Source organism: Hemiscyllium ocellatum, chromosome 13 (assembly GCF_020745735.1).
Source record: "Hemiscyllium ocellatum isolate sHemOce1 chromosome 13, sHemOce1.pat.X.cur, whole genome shotgun sequence".
Taxonomy (NCBI): Eukaryota; Metazoa; Chordata; class Chondrichthyes; order Orectolobiformes; family Hemiscylliidae; genus Hemiscyllium; species Hemiscyllium ocellatum.
In genome coordinates, this window is record NC_083413.1 from 78,830,618 (window position 1) to 78,839,059 (window position 8,442).

The 8,442-nt window shown below is 43.4% G+C and overlaps 1 long non-coding RNA gene across 1 annotated transcript; it reads right to left on the reverse strand.

The window, feature by feature from the left end:
- Nucleotides 1-864: 864 nt before the first annotated feature.
- Nucleotides 865-8,010, reverse strand: LOC132821627 (uncharacterized). Its single transcript, XR_009645340.1, has 3 exons — nt 7,928-8,010; nt 1,893-1,953; nt 865-953 (listed from the first exon to the last, which is right to left on the reverse strand). It is a non-coding gene; the product is annotated as an uncharacterized LOC132821627 (long non-coding RNA).
- Between the last annotated feature and the right edge of the window lie 432 nt (nt 8,011-8,442).

An 8,442-nucleotide genomic window follows, 5' to 3' on the forward strand; every position in this document is an offset into this window, starting at 1 on the left:
AGCTAGTGCTGCTGCCTCCCAGTGCCAGAGACTTGAGTTTGATTCCACCATCAGGCAATTGTTGGCATGGAGTTTGCACATTCTCTCTGTGTCTGCATGGGTTTCCTCCCATAGTCCCAAAGATTTGCAGGTTAGGTGGATTGGCCATGCTAAATTGCTAATAGTGTCCAAAGATATGTGGGTTAGCCATGGGCAATGTAGGGAATGGATGGCTCTAGGTGCGATGGTCTTTGGAGGGTTGATGTGGGCTCAACGGGATGAATGACCTGCTTCCACACCGCAGAGATTCTTTGATCTTATCCCGATATTTTTTTCTTTTGTAACTGATTGATACTGAATAGGACAGACACAGCTAACACAATTATGATGATCTCAACAGTTTATGATGTGAAGGGTCTTCAGCAGAAACGGGGTGATGGTGAGGGAGGGCATTGAGCAAGGGCAGCTAAGCAGACACTTTCTATCGGAAAGGGTGCCTTTGTCAAAAAAGAGGACTCATGGAGATACAGAAAGACATTCAAGGATTTCTTCAACCAGATTTGAACCACAGACTTAATTCCATGTAAATACTGAACACTGATTTTCCAGTTTAACCTTAAATTCCCTTCACGTTTGTAAAGGTCGAATCCCAATGGAATCCCTGCTTCATCCAACTGTTTCAGTCATCCATTTCAATAAGATTAAAGGCCTAATGGTAAGTTGATTTGTGATGAAGAAACTGGACAGAGCTGCCGAGTGTGGGTTGAGCTTTAGAAGTTTCAGGTGACTCCATCCCTCAGGGTTACTGAGATGGATGAATTAAATAAGTATGCAAGCTGCACTTGGCATGTGAAACGGCCTTTAATTGGTTGTAAAGTTCCACTTGGTCCTGTGTTTGTGCATTGTATGCCACCTTCTGTCATATATCCTGTATCCAAGGCTGTCATAATGGACAGCCATCAAATGAGACGAAGCTGAGGAAGCAAGGCAAAAACAAAGTCTAGAAACCATTTCACAATAAAGAACATCCTATCACAAATGGTAATGGGCTTTTGAAGGCAAAGGCAAAACAAACTGCATAAAACAAATGTAGTACCATTTGCTATCCATAGCCAATTCCACAAGAGTTATTACAGCCTTCCATTTGTTCCAAGATGATTGCTGAGATGCGTGTTTATAAACCCACCACAATCAAAAGAAAGTTTTCTTTAGATTATTGATCAGCGTGGAGGAAATGAAATAACACAAGTCAGTTTTCAGCAGTGTTGCAAATGAAGACTGTTTTTACTCTTTGACTCACAGTAATTAAGTTTAAGTTTCAAGATTTGTCTCCGTGTGCTTAATCAACAAAACAGACACACCACTTGTATGAAATATTAATTTTAAGGATTATGTTATGATGATGGCTGTAATGTATTGTGGAAATATGTTTGATGAGCTGCAGTTTGAAACGTCAGAATTAATTTGCTTGAAAATTGGACTGGGGAAAGCTTCATTATATTGACATGGCTTGTTCAAGCTGTAACAATCCTTAATTAGGTGGTGTTGCTCTGCATTGACCTACACAGGCTGGAAATTGAAAATTACAACCATTCAGACCACATCTCCTCTTTTCTCTGCAAATATAATTTTACGCATATCTGTTGCAAACAAGCTTCTTTGTTTAACTTCTCAGCTACGTCCTGTTCCGCTGCTACTTGAAAAATGTTAATGTTTTATTGTATGGATGAGCAAAATTTTCCAAGTTGCATTTAAAGCATTTTGTTGCAGTAGTAGTGTCCCTGCCCCTGGACCAAGAGACCCGGGTTCACATCCCAACTGCTCCAGGGGTGTGTAATTACATCTCTGAATAGGTGGGTTAGAAATGAAAATAGCTTAATTTAAAAAAAAAGCTGGCTCAGAAAAATACTTACTGTGGAAAAGTTGTTTGTGACTTTAATCCTATAGAATGCCAGCACAAAACATCACAAATGTCTAAAAAGAAAGAAAAAATGAAATTTTAAAAAAGCTGAGTTTTCTGGGACCTTTTTGTGGCTCAGTGGTAGTATTCCTACCTCTGGAATGAGAGGCCTGGGTTCAAGTCCCCCTGTTCCAGAGGTCTGTACAAACATCTCCGAATGGGTTGATTATAAAATTGGGTTAAATAAAAAAAAAGTATTTTGTTGAGTGAGAATCATGGATCCTGGACCATCAAGTCTTGCAATTACTTTTCTCATGCCATCTTCCACATTCTTCACCTTATTAGTTATGCAAATTGGGATATAGGCACCCTTCCTCTAGAACCACATGGCAGGAGAGGCGGCCAGCACCTTCCAACATTCACACAACTAGTGTAAAGCCCAGCAGCACACCATTTTAAACACTGCAAGCTAAGTACTGCCTCATACACTGTGCATCCCAACCACGACCACTGAGGAAAGAAAGCTTGCAACCCTCACTCCAACCCAGGGAATATCATAGACAATGTACTTGCAATCTTACAGTACTGTGTGCAAATGTTTCAGCTCTAAAGCATTGACTTCTAGTGTTTGTGAAATGGAAAGCTCAGGTGTTGCTTTGAAATTCATTCGTCTGTTTTCGTTTGCTTACCTGGCATGATAGGGAAGGAGTTGGTTTGCACAATGTAACGGTCATGATCGTTTGAGGCCATAATTCTTAATGCGCCATTTGGTAATGGATGCCCCACCATGAACATGTAAATTGAAGCCAGATGGGTGACAATACTGAGCCAGTAGAGGCTGGATGACTGCCGTTGCCCTGAGCAGAGCTTCCAAGTCTAAACATTTTATTTTGTGCCAAAGAAAATGTAGTGATGTGCCCTACCCACTTAGCACACGGTGTCAGCTACTTTGCGTAGTTATTGTGCTGCTGTCTTTCAAACTGACCTGGCAAGATTCCAGTTTTGTCTCAGTATGAGTGGTATACAGACTGTGATGTACAAGTACCACTGAACTTTGCCAATATCCTTCCTGTTCCCTGTGGTCATGGTCCTGTGGCCTTTCAGCCTTCCCCCCATTCCTGTTGAGCTCCTTTATATAACCATAAAGTGCCTACTTCACCCCCAGAATCAATGACATGGGAAATTCCATATCTTGTTGGTCCCATACCATCCCCATGTATAGGGCAGAGTTACAATGACTTGTCTGAAACTCCCTGTCCTGGAGCTCCTAATCCGCTCCTACTCACCATGAGGTCCCAACCTACTCTCTGCATTTGCCCCCTGTTACTGTCACCATTCAACCCAGTACAATGAAGCCCATTGGACATCCCCAGTTAAGCTCTGACCGTTATTGAATGAACCCAAATGACTTAGCATGGTCCACTCCCTCGGACTGACTCCGTATATTCTAAACCCTTCCTCCAACCCAAACCCCCACCCTCCCTCATCAGCATAAATGCCACCCTTTCCCAGCTGCTTCCATTTCTGATGAAGGGGCACTGCACACGAAACATGAACTCCTTTTGAAGGATGCTGCCTCTGCTGTTCTCCACATTATGTCCACACCAGAGCTCTAGGCTGTCACACTTGGACTGTGTGGCACATGTCAGTGAATAATTCCCAGCACCCCACCATGTTTAAAGGCCAGCTGTGTACCAGGTCGATGGCAACAGGTCAGGCCCTGCCACTCTGAGTGTGGTGTGTGAAGAATTATCACAGAGGTGGCTGACAGGCATATTAACCCCCTGGGCAGATTGCTGGGCAGGCACCTTTAGGTCATGATGGGTAACAATAATCCATCCAGGAATCACACTTAAGTTTGCTGAATTGCCAGTCGGTGCTCTAAATACCTTACAGTAATCAATATCATCGAATCAATCATAGAATCCTTAGAGCGTGGAATCAGTCCATTCGTCCCATCGAGTTCACATTGACTTCCAAAGAGTGTCCTGCCCAGATACATCCCCCAATCCTGTCCCTGTAGGCCTGCATTCCCCATGGCTAAACCACCCAGCCTGCACATCCCAGGACACTGTGGGCAATTTAGCATGGTCAATCCACCTAACCTGCACATTTTTGGACTGTGGGAGGAAACCAGAGCACCCTGAGGAAACCCACGCATGCACCAGGAGAATGCTCAAACTCCTCTCTCTCTCCCCTCCATTACAGACATTTACACCACACGCTGCATCCGAAAGGCTAAGAGCATTGTGGAAGACCCCCACACCCCTCACTCAAACTCTTCTCCCTCCTGCCATCTGGCAGAAGATACTGGAGCAATCAGTTTATCACAGCCAGACTGTGCACCAGTTTCTTCCCCCAAGCTGTCAGGCTCCTTAACACGGTATGATCACATTCTATTCCATCTGAAACTCTTTGCATAACATTTCGAATTGCTGCTAAAATAATGGTTTTTAATGATCAATCATTATTACAGCGTGTGGTGTAATGGTGTCATGGAGGGGAGAGAGACCCTGGAGATCTTCTCAGCTGTCCTCACTATCCGTTGTAGGGTCTTACGATCCGAGATGGTACACTTCCTGAACCAGGCAGTGATGCAGCATCTCAGGGTACTCTCAATGAACCCTCTGTAGAATGGAGTGAAGATGGCGCGGTGATGGGAGATGGGCTTTCCTCAACCTACACAGAAAGTAGAGATGCTGCTGGGCTTTCTTGACTATGGAGCTGGTGTTGAGGGACTAGGTGAGATTCTGCGCCAAGTGGACACCACAACATTTTGTGCCGTTCACGATTTCTACACGGGAGCCGTCGATGTCCAGTGGAGAGTGGTCGCTCTGTGCTCTCCTGAAGTCAGCAACTATCTCTTTCCTCTTATGCACATTTAGAGACAGGTCATTGGCTCTGCACCAGTCCGTTACCTGCTGTACCTACGCTCTGTACGCTGACTCATCATTCCTGCTGATGAGACCCACTACAGTCATGACATCAGCAAACTTAATGATATGATTTGAGTTGTGCATCACTGCCCAGTCGTATGTCAGCAGAGGGTACAGAAAAGAATTTACAAGGATGCTGCCATCTCTGGAAGGTATCAGTTCTAAGGAGAGGCTGAATAGGCTGGTACATTTTTCCCTTGAACGTCAGAGGCTGAGGGTTATAACCTTACAGAGAGTTATAAAATCATGAGGGGCATAGATAAAGTGATTAACCAAGGCCTTTTCCCTAGAGTTGAAGGCATTAGTTTAAGGAGCGAGGGGAAAAATTTAAAATGGACCTGAAGGGCAACCTTTTCATGCAGAAGGTGGTCTGTGTAAGGAACAAGCTGCCAGAGGAAATGGAGGAGGGGACAATTACAACACTTAAAAAATATTTGGACAGGTACATGAATATGGAAGGATTTGAGGGATATGGGCCAAACTCAGGCAAATAGATTAGTCCAGTTTAGGATACCTGGTTGGCATGGACAAGTTGGAATAAAGTATCTGTTTCTGTGCCGTATGACTCTATGATTCTAAGATGAAATGTAAAAGTGAAGAGAGCAGAAAATTTCTAGATGTATTCTTTCCTATTCTAAAGAGACAACTAAAGAAGCCTTTGGGAGTAGTCTGGGTGACGGTCAGCAGAATTCATGGAATGAGTGAAGGAATGGACTTGAAGCTCTCAGTGAATGCTGGGCAAAGAAAGAGTGATTTATTAAATGTATAATGAACAAATGAGAAAAGTGCAGCCGATATAATCAAAATTCAATTACAACCAGAATCATTTGAGATCAATAGCTTGCCATGGAATTAATCATTATATCAAATCATCAATGGTACAGGGTGGGGGGAGCAGTCACGAAGACCTTTGACATTGGCAACTTATATCTAGAGACTAGTTAGAAAAGCACATGGGATCATGTATGAATTTATGAGGAAACAGGATAATGGAGGGATTCATGTCCTTGAGGGAATAGATTTATTGAGGTGAGAGACAGAAGTTCAGGTGAGATATGAGGAAAGTCTTTTCCACCCGAAGATTGGTGGGAATTTGGAACTCCTTGCCCCTAAGGGTGGTAGAATCGGAAACCCTCATTACATTGAAGAAATATTCATAAATGTATTTGAGATGCCAAGGCATGCAAGGCTTTGTGCCAAGTGCTGGAAATGGGATTACAATAGTGAGGTGGTTGTTTTTGACCAGTACAGACTGTATGGTCCAAAGGAGAGAAAGTGAGGGCTGAAAATGCTGGAGATTAAGAGTCGAAAAGTGTGGCACTGGAAAAGCACAGCTGGTCCGACGGCATCCAAGGAGCAGGAGAGTCGACGTTTCGGGCATAAGCCCTTCATCAGGAATGTGTTTCGCCTCTGAATGGGCAAAGGGCCTTTTTCTGTGCTGTAGATCTCTATGGGTTTCTCAAATAATACATTGAGTATACAGGCAGGGAGGTTATGCAACACCTTTATAAAGCTTTGGTTAGGCCATGTCCAGAATATTGTGTCCAGTTCTGATGACCAATCCTCAGGAAGGATGTGAGGCTCCTTGAGGAGGTGCAAGTGAAATTAACTAGAACGATTTTAGGGAGATGGGATATTAGTTGTAAGGGTTCAGTCAGAAAAGCTGCTGTTGCTATCCTCAGAGCGAAGGCAATTGAGGTGAGATTTGAGAGCAGTATATGATATCATGACAGTTGTAGACATGATACACAAGGAAAAGTTGATCCCATTGGCATGGCTTATTGGCAGACCCGAGCAGACGCTATGACCACTGATGAATGCTCACCATACAACAATCACCAGACAAGGATGTTCCCTCACAGTTGGGGAACACTTCAGTCAAGGACATTCGGCCTCGGATCTTTGGGTGACCATCCTCCAAGATGGACTTTGGGATATGCAACAACGCAGAGTGGCCAAGCAGAGACTGATAACCAAGTTCGGTGCCCATAGGGATGGCCTCAACCAGGATCTTGGGTTGTGTTCACACTACAGGTGACCTCACCACACTATACACTCACACACACGCTCACATCCAAGGACACATACACACACACTGTCACACAAACACACTCACACAGATCTTCTCTCAGACACACACTCTTTCTCTCTCTCTCTCTCACACACACAGACACAAACACACACACACACACACACACACACACACACACAGCCTCTCACAGGCATATACTCTGTCACACTCATGCACACGCTCTCTCCATTGCTCATGCATGCGCACATACACAGACACACACAGACATGCATACATATATACAGACACACACACACTCTCCCTCTCTCTCTCTCGCTCACACACACACTGTCATTCTCTCTCCCACACGTACATACATGCACTTTTTCTCTCTGCCCCTCTCTCTCTCTCTCCCTCATCCACCCACACCCTTGCACACACACACACACACACACACACATATAAGTCTAGGGGGTGAATTTGCATTTGCAGATTTGTATTTGCAAACACATTCTATTTTGTTGAAAAAGTACACAATCTGTAGACAGTCAGTCAATTCAACACTTTATATGTACCTACTTTGAAATAAAACCATTCTGACTCTAGGATGGGACACAGACAGACTCTAACCTCACACTTTAATGCATGAGCTGAGCTGAGACATCACCTTTTTTAAAAAATATATTGATTAAACTATAAGTTACTTCAGGGTAGTGACTTGAAAGAAATTCTGTGAGTTACATATGAATCAAAAGAAACTTGCGTCTCATTCTAAGTGATTAAGGACTTAACAGCCACCTAGGTTTGTCTAATATATCGCATCAGTTGTATGATATTTTGATCTTTTACTAATAAGATCAGTGTCCTATGTATCCTGTCCCACTAGCTACCTGATGAAGGAGCTGCTCTCCGAGAGCTTGTACTTTCAAATAAACCTATTGGACCATAACCTGGTATCATGTGGTTTTCAGCTTTGTACAACCCAGTCAAACACAGGCACCTCCACACCATTGTGGAGGATCAGGGGAGAAGGATTTGCTGATTTGTTCAGGAAATGGAAACGATAGAAATTTTATAATGTAACAAGAGGCAATTACTTACACAGTCGCCCGAGGCTGGATTCGAATGCAGGTCCCTGGTACTGTGGGGCAGCAATGCTAACCACTGAGTCATGCGCAGTGTCATTGTCAATAACAATGACAGGTATGTGCTGCTCCAAGTTCTGGAATAGTACAGTGTTATTTAATGTATAGGCTGGACAGCGTTCCAGATGATATTTCATTTTCTGAGTACATTCTGCATCAGCACTTGTGTTTTCCAGATTTCCTGTCATTTTCCTTCTGTAGATGGTAAACATTTTGTGATTTCTGACATGTGTGTGGAGTGGGTGAGGGTGAGGGTGGGGGAGAGAATCAATCGTTGCAACACACTGGAAGTAAAAGAGCAAACCAGGATTACAGACCTTTCAGTATTGCCTCAGAAAAGCCAGGAATTAAGAATTCATCTCCAAGGTATTCTTCAAGCAACCCAGGAGAGACATCTTAAGGGCATGAAATGGAAACTCGTTTACATTTAAAAAAAAGTTTTATTTTTTTAATTAAAATTGGCATGTGAAG